The sequence below is a fragment of the Pseudophryne corroboree genome, chromosome 4 (assembly GCF_028390025.1).
Source record: "Pseudophryne corroboree isolate aPseCor3 chromosome 4, aPseCor3.hap2, whole genome shotgun sequence".
NCBI classification, from domain to species: domain Eukaryota; kingdom Metazoa; phylum Chordata; class Amphibia; order Anura; family Myobatrachidae; genus Pseudophryne; species Pseudophryne corroboree.
This window is the reverse complement of record NC_086447.1, coordinates 869613343-869629551: the sequence shown is the minus strand read 5'-3', so window position 1 is coordinate 869629551 and position 16209 is coordinate 869613343. Positions and strand designations below refer to the sequence as shown.

Below are 16209 nucleotides of genomic sequence, written 5' to 3'. Positions count from 1 at the left end.
GATGTTACCTGGATGGGATGAGGCAGGTGATAATAGTGATGTTACCTGGATGGGATGAGGCAGGTGATAATAGTGATGTTACCTGGAGGTGATGAGGCACGTGATAATAGTGATGTTACCTGGATGGGATGAGGCAGGTGATAATAGTGATGTTACCTGGAGGGAATGAGGGAGGTGATAATAGTGATGTTACCTGGAGGGGATGAGGCAGGTGATAATAGTGATGTTACCTGGACGGGATGAGGCAGGTGATAATAGTGATGTTACCTGGAGGGGATGAGGTAGGTGATAATAGTGATGTTACCTGGAGGGGATGAGGCAGGTGATAATAGTGATGTGTTACCTGGAGGGTATGAGGCAGGTGATAATAGTGATGTTACCTGGAGGGGATGAGGCAGGTGATAATAGTGATGTTACCTGGACGGGATGAGGCACGTGATAATAGTGATGCTACCTGGAGGGGATGAGGCAGGTGATAATAGTGATGTTACCTGGAGGGGATGAGGTAGGTGATAATAGTGATGTTACCTGGATGGGATGAGGCAGGTGATAATAGTGATGTTACCTGGAGGGAATGAGGGAGGTGATAACAGTGATGTTACCTGGAGGGGATGAAGCAGGTGATAATAGTGATGTTACCTGGAGGGGATGAGGCAGGTGATAATAGTGATGTTACCTGGATGGGATGAGGCAGGTGATAATAGTGATGTTATCTGGAGGGGATGAGGTAGGTGATAATAGTGATGTTACCTGTAGGGGATGAGGCTGGTGATAATAGTGATGTTACTGGGAGGGGATGAGGCAGATGATAACAGCGATGTTACTTGGAGGGGATGAGGCAGGTGATAATAGTGATGTTACCTGAAGGGGATGAGGCATGTGATAATAGTGATGTTACCTGGAGGGGATGAGGCAGGTGATAATAGTGATGTTACCTGGAGGGGATTAGGGAGGTGATAATAGTGATGTTACCTGGAGGGGATTAGGGAGGTGATAATAGTGATGTTACCTGGAGTGGATGAGGCAGGTGATAATAGTGATGTTACCTGGATGGGACGAGGCAGGTGATAATAGTGATGTTACCTGGAGGGGATGAGGTAGGTGATAATAGTGATGTTACCTGGATGGGATGAGGCAGGTGATATTAGTGATGTTACCTGGATGGGATGAGGCAGGTGATAATAGTGATGTTACCTGGATGGTATGAGGCAGGTGATAATAGTGATGTTACCTGGATGGTATGAGGCAGGTGATAATAGTGATGTTACCTGGAGGGAATGAGGGAGGTGATAATAGTGATGTTACCTGGAGGGGATGAGGCAGGTGATAATAGTGATGTTACCTGGACGGGATGAGGCAGGTGATAATAGTGATGTTACCTGGAGGGGATGAGGTAGGTGATAATAGTGATGTTACCTGGAGGGGATGAGGCAGGTGATAATAGTGATGTGTTACCTGGAGGGTATGAGGCAGGTGATAATAGTGATGTTACCTGGAGGGGATGAGGCAGGTGATAATAGTGATGTTACCTGGACGGGATGAGGCACGTGATAATAGTGATGTTACCTGGAGGGGATGAGGCAGGTGATAATAGTGATGTTACCTGGAGGGGATGAGGTAGGTGATAATAGTGATGTTACCTGGATGGGATGAGGCAGGTGATAATAGTGATGTTACCTGGAGGGAATGAGGCAGGTGATAACAGTGATGTTACCTGGAGGGGATGAAGCAGGTGATAATAGTGATGTTACCTGGACGGGATGAGGCAGGTAATAATAGTAATGTTACCTGGATGGGCTGATGAGGTGGGTGATAATAGTGATGTTACCTGGACGGGATGAGGCAGGTGATAATAGTGATGTTACCTGTAGGGGATGAGGCAGGTGATAATAGTGATGTTACCTGTAGGGGATGAGGCAGGTGATAATAGTGATGTTACCTGGAGGGGATGAGGTAGGTGATAATAGTGATGTTACCTGTAGAGGATGAGGCATGTGATAATAGTGATGTTACTGGCAGGGGATGAGGCAGGTGATAATAGTGATGTTACCTGGAGGGGATGAGGCAGGTGATAATAGTGATGTTACCTGTAGGGGATGATTGCCAGGTGATAATAGTGATGTTACCTGGAGGGGATGAGGCATGTGATAATAGTGATGTTACGTGGAGGGACTGATGAGACAGGTGATAATAGTGATGTTACCTGTAGGGGATGATTGCCAGGTGATAATAGTGATGTTACCTGGAGGGGATGAGGCAGGTGATAATAGTGATGTTACCTGGAGGGAATGAGGTAGGTGATAATAGTGATGTTACCTGGAGGGGATGAGGGAGGTGATAATAGTGATGTTACCTGGAGGGGATGAGGGAGGTGATAATAATGATGTTATCTGGAGTGGATGAGGCACGTGATAATAGTGATGTTACCTGGAGGGGATGAGGCAGGTGATAATAGTGATGTTATCTGGAGTGAATGAGGTAGGTGTTAATAGTGATGTTACTTGGAGGGGATGAGGCAGAGGATAATAGTGACGTTACCTGGATGGGATGAGGCAGGTGATAATAGTGATGTTACCTGGAGTGGAAGAGGTGGGTGATAATAGTGATGTTACCTGGAGGGGATGAGGCAGGTGATAATAGTGATGTTACCTGGAGGGAATGAGGTAGGTGATAATAGTGATGTTACCTGGAGGGGATGAGGCAGGTGATAATAGTGATGTTACCTGGAGGGGATGAGGCAGGTGATAATAGTGATGTTACCTGGAGGGAATGAGGTAGGTGATAACAGTGATGTTACCTGGAGGGGATGAGGGAGGTGATAATAGTGATGTTACCTGGAGGGGATGAGGGAGGTGATAATAATGATGTTATCTGGAGTGGATGAGGCACGTGATAATAGTGATGTTACCTGGAGGGGATGAGGCAGGTGATAATAGTGATGTTATCTGGAGTGAATGAGGTAGGTGTTAATAGTGATGTTACTTGGAGGGGATGAGGCAGAGGATAATAGTGACGTTACCTGGATGGGATGAGGCAGGTGATAATAGTGATGTTACCTGGAGTGGAAGAGGTGGGTGATAATAGTGATGTTACCTGGAGGGGATGAGGCAGGTGATAATAGTGATGTTACCTGGAGGGGATGAGGTAGGTGATAATAGTGATGTTATCTGGAGGGGATGAGGCAGGTGATAATAGTGATGTTACCTGGAGGGGATGAGGCAGGTGATAATAGTGATGTTACCTGGAGGGAATGAGGTAGGTGATAATAGTGATGTTACCTGGAGGGGATGAGGGAGGTGATAATAGTGATGTTACCTGGAGGGGATGAGGGAGGTGATAATAATGATGTTATCTGGAGTGGATGAGGCACGTGATAATAGTGATATTACCTGGAGGGGATGAGGCAGGTGATAATAGTGATGTTACCTGGATGGGATGAGGCAGGTGATAATAGTGATGTTACCTGGAGGGGATGAGGCACGTGATAATAGTGATGTTACCTGGAGGGGATGAGGCACGTGATAATAGTGATGTTACCTGGAGGGGATGAGGTAGGTGATAATAGTGATGTTACTCGGAAGGGATGAGGCTGGTGATAATAGTGATGTTATCTGGAGGGGATGAGGTAGGTGATAATAGTGATGTTACTTGGAAGGGATGAGGCTGGTGATGATAGTGATGTTAATCTGGAGGGGATGAGGTAGGTGATAATAGTGATGTTACTTGGAAGGGATGAGGCTGGTGATAATAGTGATGTTATCTGGAGGGGATGAGGTAGGTGATAATAGTGATGTTACCTGGAGGGGATGAGGCTGGTGATAATAGTGATGTTACTGGGAGGGGATGAGGCAGATGATAACAGCGATGTTACTTGGAGGGGATGAGGCAGGTGATAATAGTGATGTTACTTGAAGGGGATGAGGCATGTGATAATAGTGATGTTACCTGGAGGGGATGAGGCAGGTGATAATAGTGATGTTACCTGGAGGGGATTAGGGAGGTGATAATAGTGATGTTACCTGGAGGGGATTAGGGAGGTGATAATAGTGATGTTACCTGGAGTGGATGAGGCAGGTGATAATAGTGATGTTACCTGGATGGGACGAGGCAGGTGATAATAGTGATGTTACCTGGAGGGGATGAGGTAGGTGATAATAGTGATGTTACCTGGATGGGATGAGGGAGGTGATAATAGTGATGTTACCTGGATGGGATGAGGCAGGTGATAATAGTGATGTTACCTGGATGGGATGAGGCACGTGATAATAGTGATGTTACCTGGATGGGATGAGGCAGGTGATAATAGTGATGTTACCTGGAGGGAATGAGGGAGGTGATAATAGTGATGTTACCTGGAGGGGATGAGGCAGGTGATAATAGTGATGTTACCTGGACGGGATGAGGCAGGTGATAATAGTGATGTTACCTGGAGGGGATGAGGTAGGTGATAATAGTGATGTTACCTGGAGGGGATGAGGCAGGTGATAATAGTGATGTGTTACCTGGAGGGTATGAGGCAGGTGATAATAGTGATGTTACCTGGAGGGGATGAGGCAGGTGATAATAGTGATGTTACCTGGACGGGATGAGGCACGTGATAATAGTGATGTTACCTGGAGGGGATGAGGCAGGTGATAATAGTGATGTTACCTGGAGGGGATGAGGTAGGTGATAATAGTGATGTTACCTGGATGGGATGAGGCAGGTGATAATAGTGATGTTACCTGGAGGGAATGAGGGAGGTGATAACAGCGATGTTACCTGGAGGGGATGAAGCAGGTGATAATAGTGATGTTACCTGGATGGGATGAGGCAGGTGATAATAGTGATGTTATCTGGAGGGGATGAGGTAGGTGATAATAGTGATGTTACCTGTAGGGGATGAGGCTGGTGAAAATAGTGATGTTATTGGGAGGGGATGAGGCAGATGATAACAGCGATGTTACTTGGAGGGGATGAGGCAGGTGATAATAGTGATGTTACCTGAAGGGGATGAGGCATGTGATAATAGTGATGTTACCTGGAGGGGATGAGGCAGGTGATAATAGTGATGTTACCTGGAGGGGATTAGGGAGGTGATAATAGTGATATTACCTGGAGGGGATTAGGGAGGTGATAATAGTGATGTTACCTGGAGTGGATGAGGCAGGTGATAATAGTGATGTTACCTGGATGGGACGAGGCAGGTGATAATAGTGATGTTACCTGGAGGGGATGAGGTAGGTGATAATAGTGATGTTACCTGGATGGGATGAGGCAGGTGATAATAGTGATGTTACCTGGATGGGATGAGGCAGGTGATAATAGTGATGTTACCTGGATGGGATGAGGCACGTGATAATAGTGATGTTACCTGGATGGGATGAGGCAGGTGATAATAGTGATGTTACCTGGAGGGAATGAGGGAGGTGATAATAGTGATGTTACCTGGAGGGGATGAGGCAGGTGATAATAGTGATGTTACCTGGACGGGATGAGGCAGGTGATAATAGTGATGTTACCTGGAGGGGATGAGGTAGGTGATAATAGTGATGTTACCTGGAGGGGATGAGGCAGGTGATAATAGTGATGTGTTACCTGGAGGGTATGAGGCAGGTGATAATAGTGATGTTACCTGGAGGGGATGAGGCAGGTGATAATAGTGATGTTACCTGGACGGGATGAGGCACGTGATAATAGTGATGTTACCTGGAGGGGATGAGGCAGGTGATAATAGTGATGTTACCTGGAGGGGATGAGGTAGGTGATAATAGTGATGTTACCTGGATGGGATGAGGCAGGTGATAATAGTGATGTTACCTGGAGGGAATGAGGCAGGTGATAACAGTGATGTTACCTGGACGGGATGAGGCAGGTAATAATAGTAATGTTACCTGGACGGGATGAGGCAGGTAATAATAGTAATGTTACCTGGATGGGCTGATGAGGTGGGTGATAATAGTGATGTTACCTGGACGGGATGAGGCAGGTGATAATAGTGATGTTACCTGTAGGGGATGAGGCAGGTGATAATAGTGATGTTACCTGTAGGGGATGAGGCAGGTGATAATAGTGATGTTACCTGGAGGGGATGAGGTAGGTGATAATAGTGATGTTACCTGTAGAGGATGAGGCATGTGATAATAGTGATGTTACTGGCAGGGGATGAGGCAGGTGATAATAGTGATGTTACCTGGAGGGGATGAGGCAGGTGATAATAGTGATGTTACCTGTAGGGGATGATTGCCAGGTGATAATAGTGATGTTACCTGGAGGGGATGAGGCTGGTGATAATAGTGATGTTACGTGGAGGGAATGAGGGAGGTGATAACAGTGATGTTACCTGGACGGGATGAGGCAGGTGATAATAGTGATGTTACCTGGAGGGGATGAGGTAGGTGATAATAGTGATGTTACCTGGAGGGGATGAGGCAGGTGATAATAGTGATGTGTTACCTGGAGGGTATGAGGCAGGTGATAATAGTGATGTTACCTGGAGGGGATGAGGCAGGTGATAATAGTGATGTTACCTGGACGGGATGAGGCACGTGATAATAGTGATGTTACCTGTAGGGGATGAGGCAGGTGATAATAGTGATGTTACCTGTAGGGGATGAGGCAGGTGATAATAGTGATGTTACCTGGAGGGGATGAGGTAGGTGATAATAGTGATGTTACCTGTAGAGGATGAGGCATGTGATAATAGTGATGTTACTGGCAGGGGATGAGGCAGGTGATAATAGTGATGTTACCTGGAGGGGATGAGGCAGGTGATAATAGTGATGTTACCTGTAGGGGATGATTGCCAGGTGATAATAGTGATGTTACCTGGAGGGGATGAGGCTGGTGATAATAGTGATGTTACGTGGAGGGGCTGATGAGACAGGTGATAATAGTGATGTTACCTGTAGGGGATGAGGCTGGTGATAATAGTAATGTTACTGGGAGGGGATGAGGCAGATGATAACAGCGATGTTACTTGGAGGGGATGAGGCAGGTGATAATAGTGATGTTACCTGGACGGGATGAGGCACGTGATAATAGTGATGTTACCTGGAGGGGATGAGGCAGGTGATAATAGTGATGTTACCTGGAGGGAATGAGGCAGGTGATAACAGTGATGTTACCTGGAGGGGATGAAGCAGGTGATAATAGTGATGTTTCCTGGACGGGATGAGGCAGGTAATAATAGTAATGTTACCTGGATGGGCTGATGAGGTGGGTGATAATAGTGATGTTACCTGGACGGGATGAGGCAGGTGATAATAGTGATGTTACCTGTAGGGGATGAGGCAGGTGATAATAGTGATGTTACCTGTAGGGGATGAGGCAGGTGATAATAGTGATGTTACCTGGAGGGGATGAGGTAGGTGATAATAGTGATGTTACCTGTAGAGGATGAGGCAGGTGATAATAGTGATGTTACCTGGAGGGGAAGAGGTGGGTGATAATAGTGATGTTACTGGCAGGGGATGAGGCAGGTGATAATAGTGATGTTACCTGGAGGGGATGAGGCAGGTGATAATAGTGATGTTACCTGTAGGGGATGATTGCCAGGTGATAATAGTGATGTTACCTGGAGGGGATGAGGCATGTGATAATAGTGATGTTACCTGGAGGGGATGAGACAGGTGATAATAGTGATGTTACTGGGAGGGGATGAGGCAGATGATAACAGCGATGTTACTTGGAGGGGATGAGGCAGGTGATAATAGTGATGTTACCTGAAGGGGATGAGGCATGTGATAATAGTGATGTTACCTGGAGGGGATGAGGCAGGTGATAATAGTGATGTTACCTGGAGGAGATGAGGGAGGTGATAATAGTGATGTTACCTGGAGGGGATTAGGGAGGTGATAATAGTGATGTTACCTGGAGTGGATGAGGCAGGTGATAATAGTGATGTTACCTGGATGGGACGAGGCAGGTGATAATAGTGATGTTACCTGGAGGGGATGAGGTAGGTGATAATAGTGATGTTACCTGGATGGGATGAGGCAGGTGATAATAGTGATGTTACCTGGATGGGATGAGGCAGGTGATAATAGTGATGTTACCTGGATGAGATGAGGCACGTGATAATAGTGATGTTACCTGGATGGGATGAGGCAGGTGATAATAGTGATGTTACCTGGAGGGAATGAGGGAGGTGATAATAGTGATGTTACCTGGAGGGGATGAGGCAGGTGATAATAGTGATGTTACCTGGACGGGATGAGGCAGGTGATAATAGTGATGTTACCTGGAGGGGATGAGGTAGGTGATAATAGTGATGTTACCTGGAGGGGATGAGGCAGGTGATAATAGTGTTGTGTTACCTGGAGGGTATGAGGCAGGTGATAATAGTGATGTTACCTGGAGGGGATGAGGCAGGTGATAATAGTGATGTTACCTGGACGGGATGAGGCACGTGATAATAGTGATGTTACCTGGAGGGGATGAGGCAGGTGATAATAGTGATGTTACCTGGAGGGGATGAGGTAGGTGATAATAGTGATGTTACCTGGATGGGATGAGGCAGGTGATAATAGTGATGTTACCTGGAGGGAATGAGGGAGGTGATAACAGTGATGTTACCTGGAGGGGATGAAGCAGGTGATAATAGTGATGTTACCTGGAGGGGATGAGGCAGGTGATAATAGTGATGTTACCTGGATGGGATGAGGCAGGTGATAATAGTGATGTTATCTGGAGGGGATGAGGTAGGTGATAATAGTGATGTTACCTGTAGGGGATGAGGCTGGTGATAATAGTGATGTTACTGGGAGGGGATGAGGCAGATGATAACAGCGATGTTACTTGGAGGGGATGAGGCAGGTGATAATAGTGATGTTACCTGAAGGGGATGAGGCATGTGATAATAGTGATGTTACCTGGAGGGGATGAGGCAGGTGATAATAGTGATGTTACCTGGAGGGGATTAGGGAGGTGATAATAGTGATGTTACCTGGAGGGGATTAGGGAGGTGATAATAGTGATGTTACCTGGAGTGGATGAGGCAGGTGATAATAGTGATGTTACCTGGATGGGACGAGGCAGGTGATAATAGTGATGTTACCTGGAGGGGATGAGGTAGGTGATAATAGTGATGTTACCTGGATGGGATGAGGCAGGTGTTAATAGTGATGTTACCTGGATGGGATGAGGCAGGTGATAATAGTGATGTTACCTGGATGGGATGAGGCACGTGATAATAGTGATGTTACCTGGATGGGATGAGGCAGGTGATAATAGTGATGTTACCTGGAGGGAATGAGGGAGGTGATAATAGTGATGTTACCTGGAGGGGATGAGGCAGGTGATAATAGTGATGTTACCTGGACGGGATGAGGCAGGTGATAATAGTGATGTTACCTGGAGGGGATGAGGTAGGTGATAATAGTGATGTTACCTGGAGGGGATGAGGCAGGTGATAATAGTGATGTGTTACCTGGAGGGTATGAGGCAGGTGATAATAGTGATGTTACCTGGAGGGGATGAGGCAGGTGATAATAGTGATGTTACCTGGACGGGATGAGGCACGTGATAATAGTGATGTTACCTGGAGGGGATGAGGCAGGTGATAATAGTGATGTTACCTGGAGGGGATGAGGTAGGTGATAATAGTGATGTTACCTGGATGGGATGAGGCAGGTGATAATAGTGATGTTACCTGGAGGGAATGAGGCAGGTGATAACAGTGATGTTACCTGGAGGGGATGAAGCAGGTGATAATAGTGATGTTACCTGGACGGGATGAGGCAGGTAATAATAGTAATGTTACCTGGATGGGCTGATGAGGTGGGTGATAATAGTGATGTTACCTGGACGGGATGAGGCAGGTGATAATAGTGATGTTACCTGTAGGGGATGAGGCAGGTGATAATAGTGATGTTACCTGTAGGGGATGAGGCAGGTGATAATAGTGATGTTACCTGGAGGGGATGAGGTAGGTGATAATAGTGATGTTACCTGTAGAGGATGAGGCATGTGATAATAGTGATGTTACTGGCAGGGGACGAGGCAGGTGATAATAGTGATGTTACCTGGAGGGGATGAGGCAGGTGATAATAGTGATGTTACCTGTAGGGGATGATTGCCAGGTGATAATAGTGATGTTACCTGGAGGGGATGAGGCTGGTGATAATAGTGATGTTACGTGGAGGGGCTGATGAGACAGGTGATAATAGTGATGTTACCTGTAGGGGATGAGGCTGGTGATAATAGTGATGTTACTGGGAGGGGATGAGGCAGATGATAACAGCGATGTTACTTGGAGGGGATGAGGCAGGTGATAATAGTGATGTTACCTGGAGGGAATGAGGGAGGTGATAACAGTGATGTTACCTGGAGGGGATGAAGCAGGTGATAATAGTGATGTTACCTGGAGGGGATGAGGCAGGTGATAATAGTGATGTTACCTGGATGGGATGAGGCAGGTGATAATAGTGATGTTACCTGGATGGGATGAGGCAGGTGATAATAGTGATGTTATCTGGAGGGGATGAGGTAGGTGATAATAGTGATGTTACCTGTAGGGGATGAGGCTGGTGATAATAGTGATGTTACTGGGAGGGGATGAGGCAGATGATAACAGCGATGTGACTTGGAGGGGATGAGGCAGGTGATAATAGTGATGTTACCTGAAGGGGATGAGGCATGTGATAATAGTGATGTTACCTGGAGGGGATGAGGCAGGTGATAATAGTGATGTTACCTGGAGGGGATTAGGGAGGTGATAATAGTGATGTTACCTGGAGGGGATTAGGGAGGTGATAATAGTGATGTTACCTGGAGTGGATGAGGCAGGTGATAATAGTGATGTTACCTGGATGGGACGAGGCAGGTGATAATAGTGATGTTACCTGGAGGGGATGAGGTAGGTGATAATAGTGATGTTACCTGGATGGGATGAGGCAGGTGATAATAGTGATGTTACCTGGATGGGATGAGGCAGGTGATAATAGTGATGTTACCTGGATGGGATGAGGCAGGTGATAATAGTGATGTTATCTGGAGGGGATGAGGTAGGTGATAATAGTGATGTTACCTGTAGGGGATGAGGCTGGTGATTATAGTGATGTTACTGGGAGGGGATGAGGCAGATGATAACAGCGATGTTACTTGGAGGGGATGAGGCAGGTGATAATAGTGATGTTACCTGAAGGGGATGAGGCATGTGATAATAGTGATGTTACCTGGAGGGGATGAGGCAGGTGATAATAGTGATGTTACCTGGAGGGGATTAGGGAGGTGATAATAGTGATGTTACCTGGAGGGGATTAGGGAGGTGATAATAGTGATGTTACCTGGAGTGGATGAGGCAGGTGATAATAGTGATGTTACCTGGATGGGACGAGGCAGGTGATAATAGTGATGTTACCTGGAGGGGATGAGGTAGGTGATAATAGTGATGTTACCTGGATGGGATGAGGCAGGTGATAATAGTGATGTTACCTGGATGGGATGAGGCAGGTGATAATAGTGATGTTACCTGGATGGGATGAGGCACGTGATAATAGTGATGTTACCTGGATGGGATGAGGCAGGTGATAATAGTGATGTTACCTGGAGGGAATGAGGGAGGTGATAATAGTGATGTTACCTGGAGGGGATGAGGCAGGTGATAATAGTGATGTTACCTGGACGGGATGAGGCAGGTGATAATAGTGATGTTACCTGGAGGGGATGAGGTAGGTGATAATAGTGATGTTACCTGGAGGGGATGAGGCAGGTGATAATAGTGATGTGTTACCTGGAGGGTATGAGGCAGGTGATAATAGTGATGTTACCTGGAGGGGATGAGGCAGGTGATAATAGTGATGTTACCTGGACGGGATGAGGCACGTGATAATAGTGATGTTACCTGGAGGGGATGAGGCAGGTGATAATAGTGATGTTACCTGGAGGGGATGAGGTAGGTGATAATAGTGATGTTACCTGGATGGGATGAGGCAGGTGATAATAGTGATGTTACCTGGAGGGAATGAGGCAGGTGATAACAGTGATGTTACCTGGAGGGGATGAAGCAGGTGATAATAGTGATGTTACCTGGACGGGATGAGGCAGGTAATAATAGTAATATTACCTGGATGGGCTGATGAGGTGGGTGATAATAGTGATGTTACCTGGACGGGATGAGGCAGGTGATAATAGTGATGTTACCTGTAGGGGATGAGGCAGGTGATAATAGTGATGTTACCTGTAGGGGATGAGGCAGGTGATAATAGTGATGTTACCTGGAGGGGATGAGGTAGGTGATAATAGTGATGTTACCTGTAGAGGATGAGGCATGTGATAATAGTGATGTTACTGGCAGGGGATGAGGCAGGTGATAATAGTGATGTTACCTGGAGGGGATGAGGCAGGTGATAATAGTGATGTTACCTGTAGGGGATGATTGCCAGGTGATAATAGTGATGTTACCTGGAGGGGATGAGGCATGTGATAATAGTGATGTTACCTGGATGGGCTGATGAGTTGGGTGATAATAGTGATGTTACCTGGACGGGATGAGGCAGGTGATAATAGTGATGTTACCTGTAGGGGATGAGGCAGGTGATAATAGTGATGTTACCTGTAGGGGATGAGGCAGGTGATAATAGTGATGTTACCTGGAGGGGATGAGGTAGGTGATAATAGTGATGTTACCTGTAGAGGATGAGGCAGGTGATAATAGTGATGTTACCTGGAGGGGAAGAGGTGGGTGATAATAGTGATGTTACCTGGAGGGGATGAGGCAGGTGATAATAGTGATGTTACCTGTAGGGGATGAGGCAGGTGATAATAGTGATGTTACCTGTAGGGGATGATTGCCAGGTGATAATAGTGATGTTACCTGGAGGGGATGAGGCTGGTGATAATAGTGATGTTACGTGGAGGGGCTGATGAGACAGGTGATAATAGTGATGTTACCTGTAGGGGATGAGGCTGGTGATAATAGTGATGTTACTGGGAGGGGATGAGGCAGATGATAACAGCGATGTTACTTGGAGGGGATGAGGCAGGTGATAATAGTGATGTTACCTGGAGGGAATGAGGGAGGTGATAACAGTGATGTTACCTGGAGGGGATGAAGCAGGTGATAATAGTGATGTTACCTGGAGGGGATGAGGCAGGTGATAATAGTGATGTTACCTGGATGGGATGAGGCAGGTGATAATAGTGATGTTATCTGGAGGGGATGAGGTAGGTGATAATAGTGATGTTACCTGTAGGGGATGAGGCTGGTGATAATAGTGATGTTACTGGGAGGGGATGAGGCAGATGATAACAGCGATGTTACTTGGAGGGGATGAGGCAGGTGATAATAGTGATGTTACCTGGATGGGATGAGGCACGTGATAATAGTGATGTTACCTGGATGGGATGAGGCAGGTGATAATAGTGATGTTACCTGGAGGGAATGAGGGAGGTGATAATAGTGATGTTACCTGGAGGGGATGAGGCAGGTGATAATAGTGATGTTACCTGGACGGGATGAGGCAGGTGATAATAGTGATGTTACCTGGAGGGGATGAGGTAGGTGATAATAGTGATGTTACCTGGAGGGGATGAGGCAGGTGATAATAGTGATGTGTTACCTGGAGGGTATGAGGCAGGTGATAATAGTGATGTTACCTGGAGGGGATGAGGCAGGTGATAATAGTGATGTTACCTGGACGGGATGAGGCACGTGATAATAGTGATGTTACCTGGAGGGGATGAGGCAGGTGATAATAGTGATGTTACCTGGAGGGGATGAGGTAGGTGATAATAGTGATGTTACCTGGATGGGATGAGGCAGGTGATAATAGTGATGTTACCTGGAGGGAATGAGGCAGGTGATAACAGTGATGTTACCTGGAGGGGATGAAGCAGGTGATAATAGTGATGTTACCTGGAAGGGATGAGGCAGGTAATAATAGTAATGTTACCTGGATGGGCTGATGAGGTGGGTGATAATAGTGATGTTACCTGGACGGGATGAGGCAGGTGATAATAGTGATGTTACCTGTAGGGGATGAGGCAGGTGATAATAGTGATGTTACCTGTAGGGGACGAGGCAGGTGATAATAGTGATGTTACCTGGAGGGGATGAGGTAGGTGATAATAGTGATGTTACCTGTAGAGGATGAGGCATGTGATAATAGTGATGTTACTGGCAGGGGATGAGGCAGGTGATAATAGTGATGTTACCTGGAGGGGATGAGGCAGGTGATAATAGTGATGTTACCTGTAGGGGATGATTGCCAGGTGATAATAGTGATGTTACCTGGAGGGGATGAGGCTGGTGATAATAGTGATGTTACGTGGAGGGGCTGATGAGACAGGTGATAATAGTGATGTTACCTGTAGGGGATGAGGCTGGTGATAATAGTGATGTTACTGGGAGGGGATGAGGCAGATGATAACAGCTATGTTACTTGGAGGGGATGAGGCAGGTGATAATAGTGATGTTACCTGGACGGGATGAGGCACGTGATAATAGTGATGTTACCTGGAGGGGATGAGGCAGGTGATAATAGTGATGTTACCTGGAGGGGATGAGGTAGGTGATAATAGTGATGTTACCTGGATGGGATGAGGCAGGTGATAATAGTGATGTTACCTGGAGGGAATGAGGCAGGTGATAACAGTGATGTTACCTGGAGGGGATGAAGCAGGTGATAATAGTGATGTTACCTGGACGGGATGAGGCAGGTAATAATAGTAATGTTACCTGGATGGGCTGATGAGGTGGGTGATAATAGTGATGTTACCTGGACGGGATGAGGCAGGTGATAATAGTGATGTTACCTGTAGGGGATGAGGCAGGTGATAATAGTGATGTTACCTGTAGGGGATGAGGCAGGTGATAATAGTGATGTTACCTGGAGGGGATGAGGTAGGTGATAATAGTGATGTTACCTGTAGAGGATGAGGCAGGTGATAATAGTGATGTTACCTGGAGGGGAAGAGGTGGGTGATAATAGTGATGTTACCTGGAGGGGATGAGGCAGGTGATAATAGTGATGTTACCTGTAGGGGATGAGGCAGGTGATAATAGTGATGTTACCTGTAGGGGATGATTGCCAGGTGATAATAGTGATGTTACCTGGAGGGGATGAGGCATGTGATAATAGTGATGTTACCTGGAGGGGATGAGACAGGTGATAATAGTGATGTTACTGGGAGGGGATGAGGGAGGTGATAATAGTGATGTTACCTGTAGGGGATGATTGCCAGGTGATAATAGTGATGTTACCTGGAGGGGATGAGGCAGATGATAACAGCGATGTTACCTGGAGGGGATGAGGGAGGTGATAATAGTGATGTTACCTGGAGTGGATGAGGCATGTGATAACAGCGATGTTACCTGGAGGGGATGAGGGAGGTGATAATAGTGATGTTACCTGGAGTGGATGAGGCAGGTGATAATAGTGATGTTACCTGGATGGGACGAGGCAGGTGATAATAGTGATGTTACCTGGAGGGGCTGATGAGACAGGTGATAATAGTGATGTTACCTGTAGGGGATGATTGCCAGGTGATAATAGTGATGTTACCTGGAAGGGATGATGAGGCAGGTGATAATAGTGATGTTACCTGGAAGGGATGAGGCAGGTGATAATAGTGATGTTACCTGGAAGGGATGAGGCAGGTGATAATAGTGATGTTACCTGGAAGGGATGATGAGACAGGTGATAATAGTGATGTTACCTGTAGGGGATGATGATTGCCAGGTGATAATAGTGATGTTACCTGGAGGAGCTGATGAGACAGGTGATAATAGTGATGTTACCTGGAGGGGCTGATGAGACAGGTGATAATAGTGATGTTACCTGGAGGGGCTGATGAGACAGGTGATAATAGTGATGTTACCTGGAGGGGCTGATGAGACAGGTGATAATAGTGATGTTACCTGGAGGGGATGAGGCATGTGATAATAGTGATGTTACCTGGAAGGGATGATGAGGCAGGTGATAATAGTGATGTTACCTGGAAGGGATGATGAGACAGGTGATAATAGTGATGTTACCTGTAGGGGATGATGATTGCCAGGTGATAATAGTGATGTTACCTGGAGGAGCTGATGAGACAGGTGATAATAGTGATGTTACCTGGAGGGGCTGATGAGACAGGTGATAATAGTGATGTTACCTGGAGGGGATGAGGCATGTGATAATAGTGATGTTACCTGGAGGGGATGATGAGACAGGTGATAATAGTGATGTTACCTGGAGGGGCTGATGAGACAGGTGATAATAGTGATGTTACCTGGAAGGGATG

General features: G+C 46.6%; 1 protein-coding gene across 1 annotated transcript in view; it reads right to left on the bottom strand.

The window, feature by feature from the left end:
* Nucleotides 1-16209, bottom strand: part of LOC134910569 (solute carrier family 22 member 7-like) — a 143128-nt gene that overhangs the window by 34738 nt on the left and 92181 nt on the right. The window lies entirely within an intron of this gene.